The 22090-nt window shown below is 37.6% G+C and overlaps 1 protein-coding gene across 1 annotated transcript in view; it reads left to right on the top strand.

Moving 5' to 3' along the window:
* LOC135162317 (prolactin-releasing peptide receptor-like) overlaps positions 1-21529 on the top strand; it is a 41171-nt gene extending 19642 nt beyond the window's left edge. Inside the window, exon 3 of the mRNA XM_064120647.1 lies at positions 19245-21529. The gene's annotated coding sequence lies outside the window, so the exon portion shown is untranslated. The remainder of the gene's footprint in view (positions 1-19244) is intronic.
* The last annotated feature ends 561 nt before the right edge of the window (positions 21530-22090 follow it).

The following is a 22090-nucleotide window of genomic DNA, read 5'->3' as shown; positions in this document are numbered from 1 at the left end:
CGAGAAGATTACTTATTGCGGATTGAGAAAATTCGACGGGATTTTTCGATCAATCGTTATGCGACAACATTACGTATTGAATTCGAAGGTGAAAGTGAATAACATTGAAAAATAAATTGACTAATTAAAATTAGGGCATCATTACTTTAACTGACGATTACGTTACGTTTAATTAAGAAGGTCAGGGTATTGATTGGCTTTTGACTCAGCGGTATTTTTGTGTCCTTTGGCCAGCACAAAGTCACTCACACAGGATTCATTGACTTCGCCACGAGAAAAGACTAGAATTTATTCCAATTATAGACGAATTTGTCAAATATCGAAGTCCGCGTAGATTCCATGAATTTCACAGTTCGTCTTGAATCAAATGCGGAAATTAAATTGCTGTCCCGATTTCCTGCGTATGAAAAACAAGGCGCAAGTAAGTCTCCAATTAACGTACCTCCTCCGCTCGGAATATGAATTAATAACGGATGTGAGTTTATACGGCGAGAGAATGGCAAGTGTTTTAATTAAAAATGTTAAATACACACTTGACGTTTTCTTTTTATCATTTAACATACAATGTAGTCACAACCCTGAATGGCATAGCTAACAACAGCATGTGGAGTTCGCTGTCGTTTTTCACATTTTGGTTCGCAAGTTTTAGAAGTAAAGCAAACGAATATTTAATTGTATCTATTAATTGTGCTTGTCAATGCTAGTTGACATTGATTTGCATGTAGACATTCACGTGGACATATCTGCTGCTTATCAGAATAGCATCTAATACTTTAGCTGATTAGATAATAAATAAATTTATCAGCTGGCTGAAGACCTTCGAGTGATGGTCAGTTGCAAGCTCTTGCCAGAACCTGCAATAAATTTTGTTAAAAAGAAAATCAATGGATAAATGTCCCGGGGCCGCGGCCAGTTGACTTCCGAGGAGGATAAGTGAGGTAGTAATCACACCACCCAAATTCGAGGAATGGCGGGGTTCCAGGTAGGAATCTGCCACCCCTCCAACTCGGATAAACTTCGCGAACGTCACATGTACCCAAGTTTGAGTTGCGTTACGCACTTACCCGTGTTGAAATCATGCCACTCAGGTTGGGGTAAGGAGCCGGATTCTAACGATAAATATGTCGTTTCCTCGCAACTGGGGATAAACTCCAAGCGCATCCCATGCGCTCGAGTTTGAGCCGCGTCACACGCTCATAACTGAACTTTTGAGGATCGCTTGAGATCTCCCCCGAGGCCTCCGTCGAATAGCCTCTGCGCAACATCCACTTAATCTCCAGGTATTCTCTGTGGGTGCACTGTGGGACAGAGAAATGAAATTTCATGAACAATTTACTATGAATTTTCGGGATAGTGGTAATGAATGCGATTTGGGAATTAAGAAGTCTGTAAACTGCGGAATTTTAGGCGCGTTGAAGATGAGAATTCCTCGAGTTATTTGAATTTACTATCGAATGGGAATATTTGCTGCATTTTATCTCGCTGTTCGTCAGATTACCCCACGTCAAATTATTCACCAGAATATTTTTATTTTTTTTATTTGTCGATCATTCTCATCAGGGAAAAATGCACTGGGAATTTCGTCTTTTCAAGTCATGTAAAAAAGAGCGCAAATAATTTTAAGTCTCTCACGGTTGAATAATAAAAATTGACTTATCTCCATTAAACACTGATAATATCACGTGAGACTCAGATAATAACATTTTAAATTGAGGCCGTAAATTTTTAGGGAACTTTTTCATCCAACTATTTCACTTTTGAAGAGCCGAAAGAAAATCTTTCGGTGCTTCTCGCTGAGTTAAAATTTATCCTCGCGCACCTCGTATTTCCGTGGAAAAATTCCAACTTCACCCAAGATAAACCGAGTAAAAATCTGTACACGAAAAGTGAGTACGGTAAATCTAAAAATCTAATGTAGGTGGATAAATTACCGGCTTTGCTCGTTTAAGCGCGAGTTTCATAAAATCGAGTAGAATAAATTTGGAAAAATTTCCATGACTATATTTCACCTGTTGTGGACGGCTCGTGTATATATATACATCTTTATCTACGGATGTATATACATATATATAAAAACGTAGGACAGAGAGAAATAGTGTACGAAGGATGAAACCCTCTAGAATCGTCGTTCCCTCTAGTTCTATAATTTTTCTCCCTCGCACGCACGATCTGGTCGTCAGAGGAAGTGAAATAGGAAGTTGAAGAAGAATGGAAATACAAAGAAGAAAGTTTTATCCGGCCAACGAAGGACACGGTTGAAGATCTATGAGAAACATTGGATACAAATAGAAAGCAAAAGCAAAAGAGAAGCAAGGAAAATGAGAGAGGAAAGCCAACTCTTTTGTTTGTGAATACAAAATGAGGTGGGTATGTCACTTGCGCATACATACACACTACATTGGAAATGCTGGGTATTGGGTAAGCGAAGAGAGCATTAATTAAAAACAGAGGAGGATTCCACCGCTGTGGTAGGCCAGGCATTATAGTCTCGGTATTGCTTTTACCGACGTGCAAACAGACGCATCATTATCATCAGCTCACCCTCTCTAGCACCGATGACTGCACCTTTATTTTGTGTACTTTCTTCTGCCGCTACTCAGTGTCTATCGTACCCAGTAATGGCAGAGGTCCACTCATTAATCCTGTATCATGTAACGTGCATGAGATTCTCAATTTACCCAGGCGATACCTAACTAAACCCACGAAGCTAGAGCTTCCTCACATCGTTATTTTCATTTCGTCTCCTTCCAACAGAAAACAAGTACTAAACCCACCCCGCAATCTGTGAGGGCCTTCACAAAAAAAAAATGCCTTCATTTATTTTTATATAGATGATTTGCCTCTGTCTTCGATCACTTTTTTTTCAACCCCTGTATTTCATTCTCACGATAGAAAAATAACAGTTTGCACTGGAGAATTTTCGGATTGTATGTGTCTGGGAAATAAACACCGAGTGAATAATGTTTCTTTTTTATTACTTCATGTGTATGTTTCATGTGCACCATATTTCGTGATAGGGTTTCATAAGTTTTGTTCTACAATTGATCATGTTGTTAGTGAGATTGCTCTTTTTTCCATTTCCATAATACGTTATACGTTATATTTTCCTGATGATAGGATGAGGAAACTTCTTCGTTGTTCGGTTTGAGAAATGGTAGGAATTGTTGGATTATCCATCGATTTGCACTTTCCAGAGCACAATAATCGTGAGGTAAACTTCATTAAGGTATCAGGACTTCATTATCTATTGGTATGGGAGAAGAGTCTAATTTAACAGTCAAAAGTTTTTGCAGCTGAGACGGTGAGATCGGGAAGTTCTAGTTGAAAAGTTCCGTTATTTCATTGAGATCTGGACGACCTCAAGAACTTGGGCCCAATGCGAAGAGAAGAACTTAGAGTTTCACACATCTCGTGAGCTGCAGGTGATTCCCACCATCGCATGTAAGTGAATTCTGATTATTTCCCTGAAGTAGCGGTATAACGTCCTAATTCATGAGGCACAAAGAAATGAGACGTGAACTGTGATGACACGAAGGGGTTGAGAGATCGTCGATAATAATCTTTCCAGAGTAATAATTTCCATAGACAGATCTGTTGGCAGTGGAAGCTCTGCTCTGGATCGATACGTTATAACTGATCAGCACATGCCATCAGGCCTGGTGGGTACCATTGCATGCTCACCTTGCCAATAAATTCCAGTCTTCAAGGTGGGATAACCGATCATGACCTGATCAGGAAATTTTGAACATGTCCTCGAGGAGAGTTGAAGGTACATCAGGGGCAGGCAACTTTACACGACTTCTGCCGGATAGACTCGAACCCCTGCTTGATTCCAATAAAATAGGCTTGTTAGTAATGAAGACTGTCGAGTGATCGAAAGATTAATTAAGTTCGATCTAGTATAAGGGGAGGGTTCCCCAAAAGGAACTCTATTTTCGGTCAATTTTCTCAGTTGCGCCCCAAGCACCAATTATCAATCCAATTTATTACTTCTCATGAACAATTCTATCATTGAAGCCCCTTATTTACAATTTCCTTGATTGGATTAAATACATTGGTAAGACGAATTCAACTATACCGCCCGGAGACAAAAATTACGTGTGTGTTCCGTAATCTGTCAGTGAACAGAGTACTCAGTAAAAATTACAGAACAGTTACGCATTTTTTCACTGAATGTATTGGAATATGGGTGTAAATGATCAAATTATTTGAGACACAGTGAAATACTTTTAGAATATTCTTTATTAGCACGAGGAAGACACGTCTTAACTAGAGGACCGTTGTCCAGAGACTGAAAAACTTTATCAAAGGGAAAACACTCTCAGGGAAAAGAAAAACAGTTTTATGACTCGAAGAAACATTCAGCATATCTTTAGGATTAAACCGTCTCGAAAGCGGAGTACAACCGATCGTAAATTAGTCCCTTAGTAGAGCTGTCTCCCAGAGAAACACGAAGAGGTGTCGAGTGATTTTTGTAGGACAATGAAAGTACTGTACTCAAATATTCCAACAGAATGTTTCATAATTTTTCTGGAACTTTCAGTTGTTGATTTTTTCCTGAAAGTTCACTGAAAAAGTACGTAACTGTTCCGTAATTTCTACCGAATATTGTTTTGACTCTCAAATTACGGAACAGGCGCATAATATTTATCGCACATTATATTTAGAAATCATCGATTTATCATGAAATATCCCGCAAAGGAAAAGAAAGAGGTTCAACCGTTGCACTAATTATTTCGATATCTCTGGCTTCCTTCCAAAATTATTTACCCATACTATTTTAAACGGGGCCTCTTGTATAGGTATATATATATATGTATTTGTTTTCGCGTAGGATAAAAGTTTGTAGCGCGAAACGCTGAGAATCCTTTGGCGGATTAGGATTAGCGAGGAACGTGCAAATATTCCTCACGACATTTCGAGTAAACAAATATCCTGCCGCTCTCTGCTTTACTGTGTCGTCAGTAAGATACTCCTTTATGATGGAAATTGAAGGTAAAATTCATTTAGAGGTAATAGCTTGTCAATCTCCTACGAATATGTCAGGTTCTAGAAATTTTCCGTAAATTACGAAACAAAAAATATCCAGGAAAAATGTCACAATCATCCTTTCCTGGTTTTTTTTTCAATTTCAGTGGAATCATATATTCATTCAGGATAATAAGGTGGAATTTCCAAACAGAACTGTTTGGATTGAAAAAGGCAATTTATTGGAATTTACGGAATAATGTTTTCCCATTATTCTGAGTTATTTTACGTCGCCTGGGCTGGGCGGGTCATTAGCAGCGGCTCCGGGCTTTTTCATACCTGCTTTCATAGCACATCGATGTTTTGCACTTGAAATGTTATTTGAAACCCCCAGAGACATTGAATGACTTTTTAATTTAATATTACTTTCAAAATATCGCTCCTGAAGATGATTATACTGCGCAGCACCTTCATGGGCTCCGTTAATGACTTAATTTTTTTTTTAACTTTCAAATTTTCTAGAAGCAAAATTGTGATGATCTGTTACATTTTCATAATTATGGAAGGATAATTATCAGTATACAAAATTGAATACAAATTACTGAAGATTAGGGTATTTTTTTAATTGCCCAGTTCTGACTTCACATGAATCGATAACTTTGATTTTTTTTTTGTTCATTTAGAGTCCTCAATTGTAACAATCTCGAACAATTATTCCACGTTCTATGTCTGATGTTTTATCTCATTATCATACCCAAGTAGCTTCAACTGTTCTAGAAAGATAAGGTTTGCGTAGAGAGAGAAACAATACGACTTATTGTTTCACCCCCCGTCACCGACTTGCAGAAATGTCGCCGAGTTTCATTACATTATGAAAAATTGAATTCCTAGTTTAATGAAAGTCTTCTCGGTCGTTACAACTGAAATAATGTCAGTCTCGAGGCAACTGTGAGAGCAAAATAATGTAAAAATTTTCTCGCTCAGATTTTACGCCTGAACGTGCTTTCCTTTTATTCTCGATTACCTGCGGATTTTACAAGCTCAGAACGGTAGAATCTACGGAGTAGGAGTTGCACCTCGTTTTCTCAGATTTCACGAAGATTGATTGCTTCGAATGAAAATATCCTGCAGCCTCTTACCCCTTGTGCACTAACCAGACGATCAACAAGTACAGAAAATGAGTCGCTGTTGATGATGGGCTGTACTCTTTTCTCCAGAATAAATAATCACCGAAATATAAATATTGTTACGTGTCCCCCTTCGAATACTCATTCATTTGTCTATGATCTGAACTTGGTCAGAAGAACCACTGCCTTTTGGATAACGTTAGTCTTGGTGTGTCTCTCTTCGGAGCTCTTACCTGACACATCGTAATACTTCTTGTAATTAATAAACCGCCCCAAACATTTTCCAACCTGTGTCGTCTTTATTCTTCGCTGGATATAACATTGGTGTCAGAAGTGGAATTAATTCAAGCCGCCGAATGCCACTGATAATAGCCACCAACGTAGGGTAATCAGACCGATGGATCGACACATTGGAATAGGGAAATGTGAGGTCACTTGCATTAACATTTTGGCTTTTTCACATTTGTGAGAAAATGAAGGTTCATGCACCATTGGGAACTCGACAGCTGCCAACTAGCTGGGTGACATGAGGTCTCATAACACAAGAAATAACTTCTAAAGTGAAAAGACCGTACCACCAACTTCTGTATCCCACCCCCCATTGAACAGATGTTAGAAAACTTTTCAAGCATTAGTCTACACATGCATCGAATCTATAAAAACATCTCCAGGCTCATCCGATAGTAGAAGTGAACTCATGTCACCCTCCGATAATAGTTGCGTATGATGATGGATTAGTGGTGATAAGACAATACACGTCATCGAAAGTGATGTCAGTCATAGCGATAACATGGGACAATCAATTCTCCAATGTAGCAGTGTATTAAGAGGGATCATATAACTACTGCCGTCAATGCAGTCATAGTTTCCCACGCAGTCATAGAATCATCTACTCGGTTAAATGACGAAATATCTCCACCAACGGAGCCATAAACGAGAGAGAGAGACGAGAGCCTATAAATGACGACTAGGATTTCGAAAGGGTGGAATCTGAATAAGACGCAAGAACTCTACCCCGCACTACCACTGTACACCCTCCCCATGAATAATTCATTAACCCTTCATCGACGAAAGCCCTCACCAGAGAAGATAAAAGACCAGACATAGATTTGTTTTCTGTCTCGTTACGCCTCCCACAAATTGATTCTATTCCAAAAACAAATCTCGTCATACTCTTGAATTGCTTTCATCCTCACGTCTCCCTCACATAACCCCAATTCAATACAATGCCATCGCTATACATATATGTACTCACTCCTGTTTTCCAATCGTCCTCAATCGTACAAAATTCACCGAATTGAGTTCTCCTCAATTTGTCCGGTAGAATTAATAGTGTCGCATTTCATGAAAGCCAAAGACAAGTTCCACCTTCACCCTCAATCCGGGTTATTCTCTTGACTCTATTTCAATCACAGTATAGACGACAATTTGTGCCTTACCACCACACTGACAATAAAGTGGTTACCTAAATTGGGGGATGAATCAATTGACTGCAGTAAAATGTCGAAATTACTTTCAGTCAAATTACCATTTGATCGTAAGGATATTGCGATATGTTAATGATGATTATTCTGTCTCTGTCTATGCTCACTTGTATGGGGTTATGCAAATTACTTATCCGGAATTGTTGAGCTGTACTGGGGGAATGTTGGCCGGCTGTTCATGGCTTCGGCAGGAAACTGCTGGGAGTTCACTAGAAGCATACTCGTGATTCAACGAGTTTGTTTTGGTCAAGTAAATGCAACTTTGGTCTTATGTGTGTGTATGTATATGTGTAGATGTGCACTCTCGAGTGACCGCCACTCAGCAACAATCGGGTAACAACGGTTTATGGCCAGTCACAGTTATAGTAGAAACACTCGGTGTATCATGGTCTACATATGTATGTGGCCTTCGAGATCGGTAGATGTGGCCAAACTGGAGAGTTAGCCATGAAAATATTATGGATTCTGAAGGGAGGATTCTAGTACACCAGAATGTGTATATTGATTTTTTTTTTTTTTGACGCTTTTGGGATGTGCTTAGTAATTGTTGATTCTGTTGTCGTTTTAGTTTTATAGATCGCTGGGGGTTGGGAAGATGTCTTATGAAGCATTTTACGACGGGGAGTTTCAATGACCATTGGGGTAGTTCTTCGGCTGATTAGGTGGGGCTAAAAGATTATAGAGAGTGGATTTAATTTGAGGAATTCGTTGGTAGTGTTGGAATCTCTCATTTAGGATTTCAGAGGGGAAAATTTTGATGTGTGAAAAGGAGTTCAGGGGTTAATATAATATGCATTATAAATTTGCTGATTTAGATGGAAGTTGTTGAAGGGGGTAGTTTGGTGCAGGCTATCTTTGATGGTCAATGAACTTTTTGGGGTCTAATGTTGTTCGTCCTGCGGCTCGATCATTCAAATTAAGATAAATGAGAAATTTTGCTTTTCCCTTTCTACGTTATTGCCGATTAGTGACGATTCCTTTTAGCTCTCTCCTTCTGGTAGAATCATTGGGAAACTATATGAGAATTCACTTTAAATAGATTGCCTTGGCTTAAAAAACGATCTTCTTGTTGTCAAAAGTGATGGACAGCTAAAAAATTACTGACAAAATTTTGAAGTCCATTGAAATGGATTGATCGCTGGGGGTAGGTTAAAATCCATTGGATTCAGTCATATTCAGTAGAATTCTAATTTACAAGGGAGACTGAAATGAATTTGAATATTTTAGATATCGTTCCTGGGAAATACAATGTCTGTCATTGCTACCACACGCTGCTGTGATCGGCAGTAAATTTTTTATTTGAGGATATTGGAAAAGGTATCTACTTGGTGCTCATAAAAGTGTAGGTAGTACTGTCATAAAAATATGGAAAAACTTTTCAAAGAAATTTTTTCTTGACCATTGTCTAATTGGGACGCACCAATGAATTTCCTTCCTTCGTTTGTTTGTCCATCATGGCGACTCAGGGACTGCCTTTTGCTGCGGTAATTACGCATCAAGGTCCTGAATCATTCGCAAAGGAAAAGCAAGTTTTGTTTCTAAGGAAAAATTCACTTCATGCAACTCGTGAGAGTAAAATATAACAAGAAAATATTCTTCAAATGTTTTTTTTTAAATAATGAAGAGAAAGTCCAGCTAAATTAGTCACCCCAACGCAGAAAATTTGAACCTTATGTTTTTCAAAAGACAATCCTTCCATTTGAATGGAAGCTGCGATGAGACAATTTCGAAATCCTAATCAGAGGAGTCGAAATTGTATTGTCTCTTAAGACCGAGACAGTCCCCAATTTCCCACATTTTTTTTTTCTGAAGAACTAGATTTCTTCGCAGGGAAGTCTCATCTGGGGCTAGTGAGCAGCCCTAACTAGATCGATACAATATTAATCTAATCCTCTATCTTGTAATCCCACCCCAATATGGACTTTGGTCATGATTGACGGCCAGCGACTTGTTGATCCGGTCCTGGTTGACGAATTATTGATCCGTCTACGTGTAACTCAAATCTGATTGAATACTGAGCCAGATCATTTCAGTTTGCTCAGTTATTCCAATAAAAATTTTCGACCCATAATGGGTCACACCCTCGTCAGCTCTCACCCTTAACAATTCTACCCTAACTGGAAAGGAGCGACGCAGATGACCGGCCTCATTTTTCATTCTTTATTTTCTCTTCAAGCTCTCGGCTCCTGAGCATTCACATGGAACAATATATACATAGATATATATATATTCCTTTTTCATATGAATTTTATTCAAAACTGACTACATTTCTACTTTATTATACCCGCTAGTCGTTCAATGGATATTTAGGGGAGAGTCAGCTTCTACTCGAAAAATTTCCTGATCACATAATTTCTAGTTTCATCAACTCCACGACGTTATGACAATAGGTCATTGAGATCCCGTAGATTCCAACTATCTTCGCATTGGGCATTCTCTATTATATTAATATGCATGACCAAGGGAGCTGTTGCGCATGTAGTGATTAGATCTGGTCCTATTATGCAGGGTGAGAGAAAACGGTGGAACATCGGGCTGCCATCATCTCCTATCCGACCCATTATCAACGATGGGCTTTGGCCAATGACCTCCCTAACCACAGAGGAGGATTTTGAAATTTTTTGAAATTTCAGGAACAGCATCAATTGAATCTTCGATACTCTAAGCTGTCATTTAATTTATAGTGGAAAGAGATTTTCGTGTTAGAAAATAATCGATCGAGTAAAAATTGAAATAATTCTTTGGTTGATGTATCTCAATCTTTCATAGTAACAGCTACAGAAGTTTATTGATTTTCAACAAAAATGTTCTTGAAAGTAGTGAAAAATTCCAACAAAGATTTTTAGTTGATTAAAGGAGAAATGCTCTCCCGAGTTCGGGGTGATGAATTTTATTATATTCCGAGGCAGCTCGGAACAAGGGGTATACATATAGAACAAAAGCTTATTTTGGGAAATATTACATTATCAAGACAAAAGCTCTCTTTTTACCAGCTGGCTGTGATTGATGGAGATTTGAATAAAGGGCGTTATCCCGCAAATATCCCTCATCCTTGAAAATCAATTGGGTATTTCATTTTGGTTGCCTTGTTGAGTAACAATGGCGAGTAGTTTTGAACCACGCACTCCGAAGTTTCATACTGCAAAATTGGATGCTCACATTTCTCAACAATGTACACGGAGAGAAAATTTCTTTAAAAATTATGTGCCCTTTTCCGTAATCTGCTAGTCGCAGTATTCAGTATTCAGTCAAAATGACTGTTTCGTCATTTTTACCGAATATTATTGTAGGATCAAAGGTTGGAGTATTTTATAAATTATTAAATAACAATTAACTTTATCAAAACTTATACAGAAAAATATAAACGAACACGTGAAAATGAATTTATGATCTGCTCTGTGTTACTCCTTCGAAATCTCGCGACGAACTAACTTCTCCACCCAACTTTCTTCCAAAAAGTCCAGTTGTTTCTTTTCTCTATTTCCCTCTCTTAAAACTAATCACATAAAGGTCTCACTTGTAAAACTAAGGCAATCTTTGTCCTAAACAATGAGCGCACTGACACTCAGGACCGCACTCCTGCACTCCTGACCCTATTCACGCTTTAATACGTTCCACGTTGTGCGACATAAACATTCGTCGATATTCGACACTTAAAATTTCTAAATACATACTCTTAAAAAACTAAACTAAACTCTCTCAAAACTTATCGCTCCTTTACCTAGAATTAAAACACAAGGGGTACAAAAACTCTATTATAAAAAATACAAAATGAGAATACACAAAAAAAAAAGAAAGAAGTTCTTAGTTACTACATTATTTTGACCGGCAGATTAAGGAGCAGGCACGTAACTTTCATAATTCTCAAGCATTCCAACTACGGTTTATACTGAATATTTTATCAATTTTCTAACCAACCTTCGACTTTAACCTTCGATCACATCGGAAGCGGAAGCGCCCCGTTTAGAATCAGCATTCAATGTACTCTCCACCATGTAACTACTATTCATCAAACACTCAACCGAATTAGAGCTAGTTCTGTGCTTCTGCGCAAATATGTGGCGAATGAATCTTCGGTAAAATTCGCGTAGGACCTCATCAAGTTTCCGGTGAATTACCGCCAATATTACCAGGGATATTCATATTTTTAAACCGGATTTTCATTAGTTTTTAATTAGCATCAATCGACGAGTGTAAAATATTCGATTAGCTGTTATGTAAATCCGTATAACTGTAGAAATAATCATCAAAGTACATAGCCGGTTAAGCTGTCAAAATCATCAACGGAAAATCATCAGTGCACATAATCATCTGCTAATCATTTGGTGGTATTGGTTACAATACCACCGGTGCGCTAAATCATCCCGTCTTTATCATGACGTAACCCACTTCCTGCACATCCCTCTTGACCCCTCCGCTCGCCAAAATCTCCCCAGATTTAAAGAGGACTTTTATAAAATCAACTGAATCAAATTTGTCTCAGGAAGTATATCCAGTGTAATCGTAACATCGTTCGGTATTTATCGCACTATTGGTGTTCAATTACGTAGCCTGACTAACCTGTCGATAATCAAATCCCTGTATCACAATTGCTCCACTGGGATAGACATTATCGATGCCACATGGAGCGAAATTTTCAATAAAAATTCTAGCACGAGTACTGAGAAAATTAAAACCCCCTAATTGTGAAAAAATATTATTCAGTTCTTTATCAATAAAAAAAATTCAGTCAAGGTACACTGTTCATCCGATATCAAGTGAAGTTTCTCCGAATTTCCGGTGAAATTCCTGGAGTTTCCTGTGAAAGCCTCTGAGGACTACAGAAATCACTTACACTTCCCATATCAAAACTGAAAATTGTTATTTTAAAAAAAAATGTTTTAATTCTCTTCGTGCCTTGAAAATATTGGAATATGGGTGTAAATGATCAAATTATTTGAGACACAGTGAAAACACTTTTTAGAATATTCTTTATTAGCACGAGGAAGGCACGTCTTAGCTAGTGGACCGTTGTCCAGAGACTGAAAACTATATCAAAAGGAAAACGCTCTCAGGGAAAAGAAAAACAGTTTTATGACTCAAATGAACACAGCCCGTTGTTGAAATTTCAGCATATGTTTAGGATTAAACCGTCTCGAAAGCGCAGTACAACGGATCGTAAATTAGTCCCTTAGTAGAGCTGTTTCCCAGAGAAATAAAAGAGGTGTCGAGTGATTTTTGTAGAACAATGAAAGAACTGTACTCAAATATTCCAACAGAAAGAATGTCCGTCAGTGTTACAAGACTATAGTTCAACAGTGCAATCAATCGATAAATTGAAAATAATGATGAACACCAGCTACCATACGAGTACCACACTGTGCCCATGACCTGAGGCTATCAATACAAGCCTTATCAATTGATCCTCTTTCATCCTGATTTCCCTATAGTTGCTCCTTCAAGACCTTTGTCAAAAACTCACTTGAATCACGTCAACTTTGAGTGAATGACAATCAAAGTAAACCTACATGTTTAACACTTCTGAATTTACCCAGTGTACCAGGTCAAGTGCTTCAGGAATAAATTATAATGCAACAATCATACGTTACTCCGATGGAAAACTTTCCCAATTACCCCGCATTGTGACTAAAATTGAATTATTTCCCGAGTTCAAATATTTGCTTCAGACGCCCACAAATTTTTGGGAAAATAAATCTTATCCTCTTTAAAGAGGAATAAATTTCAAGAACTCAGTTCTCCGAAGATTGCAGCCTTCAATAAATAAACGCTAATTCCCTAGGAACTGGAAAGTTGTGAGAAAAGATAAAAACTGAATTTGGAAAGACAGAAAAGTTCGGTCATGACTTCTTAAGCAGTTAAATTACTTGATTTATAGTGTTGAGTCGGCCTCTACTGACGTTATACCACTTAGAGGAGTATCCATCTGCTCACTGGACTTGAAATAACTCTTTGAAGTCCCAGCAAACGTATTCAATGAAAGTGGATGTACAAACGTAGAATCTCCTATTTACGCGGTACCGTGTAAATCGGATTGTAATCTGAATATATAGGGTGTGTATAGAATATTGGAGTCTATTACCATCGTAACAGTGCAGCATTTACCTTTCCAAGTCGGCCAATCCGATTGTACCACCTGCTTCTCTACTATACGATCACGTATATCTCTTCGCCATTGGGGACATATACGTGATCCCGGTCCATCCTCATACGATGCACGATTAGGTTCTAATTCAGTGGAAATGCCGTCAGAGCTCAAGGGAATCGATACCTAGATATTGACGAACAATTGTTAAGTAAAATTCTGGAAAAGGTCCCCACGACCAGCTGTCAGATAGACGATTACAGAGTGACACCAAATACCTGATAATCCCACCAACACCACCATCGATATGTTGGACAATTGGTATCGATTTGTCGAATCACCTCTAATAGAAATTGGGACTGGACTGGACAGTGGATTTTACCTAACAGGAAAAATCAACAGACAGTTTCGTTGACTTTGGCCAAAGTTTTAAGCTATCCAGGTGCTCTTCATTGTGTCCACGTTACTTCAATGTTTTTATTCATACAGTTCACGTGCTATTTAAATGCGAACTTGAGGAAACGAAAGAGTCTCATTGAAAAATCATTTTGTTGAATTTTTCATGTGGCTGGAAAACAGAAAATTTGCGGTCGAATTTTAAAATTCAATTGACAGATTCCAATGACAATGATACACTCAGTTCTCTTCTCATTTCGCTCTGTGTAGATATTCAATTCAACGGTAGGAATTTCAAGCAGGCTACTGCTATTGCGGATGAAAGCGCGAAGGCTGAAATGTACACACGTATGAGACTATTTAAGCGCAATCGCTAGGGAATTCGCTTATCGCAATTCTGCATCAGAAATTCCATTGATTTCTTTCCAGTCATTCACATCACAATTTCCATAGATTCTGCAACGCGTCCTTTCGATGATAATATTCAGTGCAGAAATTTATAAGAGAAACGAATGAATAATTATTTATTATTTCGATGATGACACCATCAGTTTTATCATTCTGATTTGACAACTTATCGTGTCATTCTGTACGAATTTATGGAGTAAATATTTTGTAAACAAAATCTGGGAATTTAAATCTGTACACTTTTTATTCAATCAACTCCATTCTGATGTTCAGAGAAACTTTTTCCCTCACCGAAAAGAAAAATAGGCTTTTACTTAGCAACTATTAATTCCTGGTTGAAAAACTATAAAGTAATTGGTTTTTCCAGAGCCCTTGAGATTTGCTGGAGTGTAAATGGAATTATTTTTCACTCCATCTAGGAGATATCAACCTGACTCTGACATATGCGATAACTGCAACGGATGGAACATGAAATAACAAATTAATTAAATAACGATATATTTTTCATCCTGTCATTAAAATAAAACCCCCGAACTCGATCTTCTTCTCTCAACTCGTACCACTAGACATTAATGTTTTTACTCTACAATGAGATGACGAGCAACTACTGTTTCAATAGCCTTGAAAATTAACATCTCATACGTTACACACAATCCCTCATTACTCCAATAAAGACTGATCATTACTATTTCCGATAGTAATGTGAAAAAAAATAGTTTAACTGCGCTACTGTGTTTACACTATGATTCATGCATTGCAATTTCCGGTAGCGGTTAACGAGACTATACGAAAACACTGGAAAACTGAAGAACCGGAGATGATGCAGAGGTATTCAATCTCCCTTGTGGATGGAGGGCACAGGGATATGGAAAATAACTGGCTTTCAATGATATATCAGAGGTAACCGATGTGAAATTTCATTTCTGGTCGTGGTAGTGTCAACGTCCTCAAAGTGTTACGAAAAGTCAATGAATACTGTATATGTATAACTCTGCCAGGGAAAAAGAGATGAAGAGCCTTCTGAAATTTTCCACCGTGTCTCTGACGAAAAATCAACAGTCGGAAATTTAATCTGTCTCGTCGGTGGACATTGGAGGACGCTTTTATGGTCCCCTGGTAATTCTATGATCGGTGGAGAATATCAGTACGTGTGACGTTGCACTCCGAAAAATTACCACTTGGATCAAATATTTTTTTTCCAATTGAATGAAAAAGATTATTTCAAATGTACATTTGGGAAACGTCTATTTAATTTAGATGGTTTTCTCAATTATACGAACTAGACGTGCCCTAAAAAATACGTAAAATTTTTTTTAATACAACTGCCTTGTGAAAATTAATCGAATATTGTCCAATAAGTTCGTTGCAAATAAATCAACGTATGTAGTTATCCATAATGAAAATATTTTTTTGGAAAATTTGACAAGATCCTGTTCCAGGGAACCTGGAAGTTAATTTCGAAGCTCTGGTGATACGAAAATTTTTTAATGCATCTTCACCAAATATTGTGATAATATTATCAGCTATTTTTAGTACAAGAGAGACCCGTACGCAAAACCATACTCCCCCACAAAAAACGCAACACAGTACGAATAAAACAAAATACATGAGGATCTTTACAAGAACCATGAGAAAGCAGAAAACTCAATTTCCATATTTTTCCTTCAACAATTCTTCACCGAAAAAAATGGAAACGTGACAGGAAAACGTTAAAGCGATATCATCGTAACCCCCTCTCTCCATGGAGTTTGCCGAGAGGGGAGGAGGGTGAAGAAGTGCACTCGGTGTTTACGGGGAATTAAACCCCGAAGTGAGTAAGATATAGCTAACCATAAGAGGCACACGCGCTAAGTACAAGTAGTTCATAGCCTCTGTACTGTGTAGTGGAGAAGATGAGTGGCAAGAAGTTGGAGTCTACCTTCATCCGAAATAGCCTAGCCAAGTTGAATGAGGTCTCGTGGAGACTAGCTCTGCCCTGGTGTTCTCGACTAAACTCATTCCCTCCACGCGACTCACTGAGTTACTCCATCCAGGATCCTAAAACTCCAGTGCAGCTTTGCGCGACAAAGGAGAGCTTTAAATTTTGTCCACTTGAGTTCACAAGTTCAGATGCCTCTGAAAAGAGAACCGGTGAGAAATTTGGTGACGTTGACAGAGTCTCGAGGAACTCTGGTATTTCGCGAACGTGCAAAATGCTACGGAATTGTCTTTCACACGAAGACAAAAAAATTCAGTAGAAATAACCGAACCATTGGGTAATCGTGTCGTGTCCTCACCTTCGAATTTCTAGATCCTTTTCGCATTAGTATAACAATTCCTTGGAATTAGAAATGTGGAGTGCATTCATCATGCAAGGACGACTCATGATGCACTTTCATACAGTGGTGGGGTAATTTTTACCGAAAATTTCAGATCGTGTAGTGAGAAATTGATTTCTGAGGAAGGGAGACAGCTTGATGAGCCTCTCGGCAATCGGTTTTTCGTAGGCGTTGGCATCCAGGGGATGAAGGAGAGAGTCGGTGAAAATGGAATGAGGGATTCCAACACACTCGACTCCTCTGAAAATTTTCCATCAAGAATGTCTCATTCGTCATGCAATAGTATGTGGTATTTTCGTATAGATAAATTCAATCGGTCGTGATTTGCATTGAGAACTTGTCTTTGATGACTATTTTTAATTTGTCGTGCAGCAATTTCAAAAATTGATAGGTAGTCGTAAGGTTTTCTCAGGAAATATTGCATGGAGAGGAAAATTCTGAAAAAATTACGGAAAAGTTAGGCATTTTTTCCCTGAACGTTTCATACTTTTTCTGGAACTCTCTGGACGTTTTTCTGAAAATTCACTGAGAAAGTGCGTAACTGTTCCATAATTTTTCTCTGCGTATGAGGAATGGAAATATAATTTTATGTAATCCAAAAGCCACATGATCCAACATCTGTCATTGTGAATAATTTCAAAGGTCAAATTTTACAATTACAGAGAATTTAATTAATTTGACCCAATTTTCGACACGAGTTAAAGTACTCTACGTTGCGAGAAAACCCCATAAACCGTTAAATTGCCCGTTATTGACTATGAATTTTCATGATTTTTCTAACTGTACAGAAACTTTATTTTTTCAACCGTCTCATGCTCCCAATCTTCTTAAACAATAGTTTACTATTATCGATGATGAATGTGTGTGAATGCATAGTTATTCATTGATTGCACCCTGCCTCGACTATTGAAACAAAGTGCACCAAATTAACTCTCATTCATCGTTCAAATTCACGAAACCAAAATAAACTCACACCAAATTCGAGACTCTCAATATATGCACGATGTCACAGCAAGCAAGCACCTGGGCGTAAAATAATCACTCGGATTAATTGCTAGAATTCCTCACATATACATATACATGTATATATATATATGGCCTGCAGCAGAGCAAATTATTTCTCAATATATTGTTGTAATGTTTTCTTCCACTTCTGCCACCAATTCATCGATAAATTAACTTCTCTCTTCACAAGTGTTCAATGTGATTGTTGGTATCGAAAATTAATCTATTACTCATCAATACTAATTCAACAATTTGATTGAACCAAGGTCCCGTTCCAGCCTTTCGTCACTATTCATTATTCACCGTTCCATGTATCAGGCGTCGTAGGTTGACAGGCTGAGCAGAAATTTTCTCATTACGTGCTAACGACGTTTTTCCCCTCTGACTGTTTTGGTTTCTTTCTCTTTTTGGTCATTAACTCTTTCCCGTCCATTTCCTTCGAAGCGTTTTATTTTTCACCGGCTGTTTAACAAAATAGTGCTCAAACAAATTTGCACGGGAAAAAAAAATTGACAAAAGTGGGGACGGTAAAATGGCAAGAGAGAAAGAAAATGCACATAAAAAGCTTTGATGACAGCAACGTGTTTCCGGATAACGCGCGATGGTGAGCAAAATTGAGAGACATGCGAAAGAAAAAAGGATGGACAAAATCTCGCTGAATTCTGGTACATCAGGAGAGGTGCATTAAAAAAAATGTGGAAAAAGAAAAGTGGCAAGAAAAATTAAGGGCTTTTATTCACAGTCCATGGAATTCGTTTCAGTTACCACCCTTATTCTCGCGCCAGTGAACTACACTACTATTTAAGGGATTTCTCAGGAAACACGGGAAAAATGGTTGAGAGGGTGGGGGGAGAAAGAATACTAAGCTTTTATGGAGCTTATTTCTAGTTAACCCAATCCGTTTTAAAAGCTACTTCAATTAAATTCACTTGTAAATCTCATGACTGCGGAAGAGAAATTTCACTGGGAAGATACATCACTGAGTTTTGGAGATTCTCCAACTATCAAATAAACGTTATGAGGTTTCTTTGAGAATGTGGTTGTTTATAACGATATTTACTCACAACTGAGCTACTGAGAACTGTGGGAATTCTCTCCAAGTTTGCCTCAACACCTTTCCAAAGTTTTGAAAACATTGTCTAACGGACGTTCCCTATAATTTTATTCCACGGATCACATAAGCCTAAGAACAATCTGATGTCTACAAGAATAGTTGAATTATCGTTTCGCACGACACTTCCAACATTGAGAGACAAAAACATAACCTAATGAAAAAGAGCACTCTCCCACAAGACAGTCTATCTCCACTCCCTAAACGAATTCTTAAGTGACTACTCGCTCCACCAGGATTGATGACCATATAATTTTCGGTGATCATCTAGATAAAGATGAGCTAAACTCGTCTCCTCGAGCTTTTGTAATTATTAATCTCACTCGACACCTTGATTTTTTTCAGATGCACAACGACGAGACATCATCAAAAGATTGACGAGCTGAAAGATTCCCTCATCGCCCAATAAATCTTCATCTTCCGGGGCATTATCACATTCAAGTACAGAAACTTTGGTTTCCGTGTTGTTCTACCAAACTCAGCTTCAAGTGTTAGCCGTCAACTCATGAATTCGACTCTCATCACCATTATAATTCAAGTATGACGATGGATCGAACCCCTCAAAGAGGAAATTAGCGATAAACTTTGAGGGATAACATTTCTCCCCATCAACTTCTTTCCACCCCGACATGAATTTCAATGTAATGCAGATAAATCGTATCGCTGTTTTTGTGATGGCACTCGTCAATGGTCAATTCAAAAACTAAAAAAAAAATCAATCTTTGAAGTTTTAAATAACTGCAGCAAAAAAAAGTGCTCTCAGTCGTTCCGTCGAAACAAACAAGCTCGTTTTAACGATTCGTTCAACATGTTGAATCAATGAAACTTTTGAATTCATTCCAAAAGAGAGCACAGTGAGCCAAATAACAAATTTCATTAATTCCTGTAATTTGTTTCACCTGTATGAATTGTAACATAAATAATGAGAATTTAACTTGCAAAGCATATAATGCTGTTAGTGGTGGTTGGAAAAGTTTCACTAATATAATTACATGAAACAATGGAGCTACTGTAAGTGACCAGAAGTAGAAAACTTTGGGGAAAAAAAAGCACTGAACCATGTCAAATGACATTGAACGAAAAAAAAACAACTTTCTAAAACTGATTGTAATTAGTTTTTAGTGGGAGGACAACTTGTTCATACGGAGTGAGTATTAATAGAATTGTATTATGCTGTACATAGCAACGCAATTAAGCCGTACCGTCCTGTGTCGTAGCTAAATATATGAATCAAATATTTGACGAAATTGAAATAGTTGACATGGTACATAGAGCAAAACACATGTTTGTCTACGTAAAGCGCTGATTGCAAGTTATTTAATGTAAGGTATGATGTAAGGACTGAAGCATCACACGGATATTGTCGTAGCAGTAGTCATAAATAATGAGTAAACTATAGTGACCAGCACTCCAATCAATTTTATAACATGGGCGGAGAGGGGACGAGCAGATCATTTACGTGGAATTATTGGATAATAGTGATCAATAATGGTTGTCACGTACGACTAACCGATAGGGAACTTTATGTGATAAAATATTTTCCTCTGGTCCAGGTTGAATGATCACCTGGATAGATAAGAGCAATGGCTAGTCCTTAGGTTCTAAATGGAAGAAAAGGGTCATCATTCGTGTCTTAGTACTGTCGGACAGGACTATCAATGAACATTCAATAATTTTCTTATCTTTCATTCCACATTTCGTTTCGTGTCCTTCATTTTTTTTTTCCATCATTTTGGGTGACTCTACTAATGTCCCCAAGGCATCTGGGTAAAGTATGTAACTTGGCCACCTTTCATTTGATTTCCGCGGTTCGGGTAATAAAATCTATCTATTTTTTTTGCTCGTTTATGTTGTTCATTTCTCTTCGGGATTCGCGCGAAATGAATTCGAAATTGGGTGAAGCCGTGCAATCAAATTTCGTTGGTAGATTACAGTGTTATCGATAGTATCGGAATTAACTAGCTTTATTTGAGGTAATATAATTCGAACGAATTTCATTGTCCGTTTAATTATGCTTTTAGGCCAATGATTTATGCCTGAATCACCGTGAACAACAGCAGATGACGAATGATTATAATAATGCAGATAGTTTCCCATGGATTATGATTTTAGTAAATTTGAAAAAACCGACACGATGAGGAGGATATATCAGTAAAACTATTTGTCATTGACACGGCCATTTATAAATAAGCTCGTCATTGATTGGTCTGATACTTAACAATCGGTGATGTTAGTGAAAAATGTGATAAATGCAAAAAAATCTAGGATTAACTGGTGTCGTGGTAATTCATTGCTTACATAATATCTTTTTTATCATTTCTATTAACGATGAATGAATTCTGAGAGTCAGCTAAAGGGGTGCGTCACTCTTTCCTTTGTACCTGTTGTATTTAGCTTGTGAATAGTTGACCTGAAAATTCATGGTTGCTCCAGGCTACGTTGAGCGTCCATTTAGCCCGCATCAACCACGAAAATGTAACTCACCAAAATTTCAACTAACTTGAGAACCGAAAATGAGTGTAAGTGACATTGCTGGAGTAATTTTCTATATTAAAATATAATTTTCATTTTTGTTATACCCAATTCACTATATTCTCTATAATGTAAATTTCAGCTGGAATAAAAATACTGTGTAGATATGATAATAATTGTTAATCATTCTCCGTTACAATAATGTTATTTTGGATTCTCCGCTATTGGAAATGGGTTATAGGAAATAATAATTCTACAAGTAATTTAAACTATTTTATTCTTTATTATTGAACTCAAATAATTATGCTCAGAATTATGCAGAAGAGAATAAGATTGACTTTTGTTCTTTATTTATTTCATGAAAAATCCAACATCCGCATACGGAGAGAAAAATTGTTTAACAATTACGTGTCTGTTCTGTAATCTGCCAGTCAAAACAATATTCAGTAAAAATTAGGGATCACTTTCCCACTATTTCAGTGAACTTTCTGGAAAAAAGTGGAATATTCAGTGAAAAAATTCTCAACTGTTTCGAATTATGGTAAAATTTGATAATTCCCATGTGACAACAAGTGTCCTATGAAAATTACAAAAACTACCCAACTCACTGTGCATTATTTACAGACCTGGACGTCTGGAGTTTTTACAATCAAAAATTTTGAATCGAATTACATGACAAAAGCCAGAAATACCCGAAGAGGACGAACACATTTTTATGG

Source organism: Diachasmimorpha longicaudata, chromosome 5, assembly GCF_034640455.1.
Source record: "Diachasmimorpha longicaudata isolate KC_UGA_2023 chromosome 5, iyDiaLong2, whole genome shotgun sequence".
Classification (NCBI taxonomy): domain Eukaryota; kingdom Metazoa; phylum Arthropoda; class Insecta; order Hymenoptera; family Braconidae; genus Diachasmimorpha; species Diachasmimorpha longicaudata.
The sequence above is the reverse complement of the archived record's forward strand: the minus strand, read 5'-3'. Positions and strand labels throughout refer to the sequence as shown.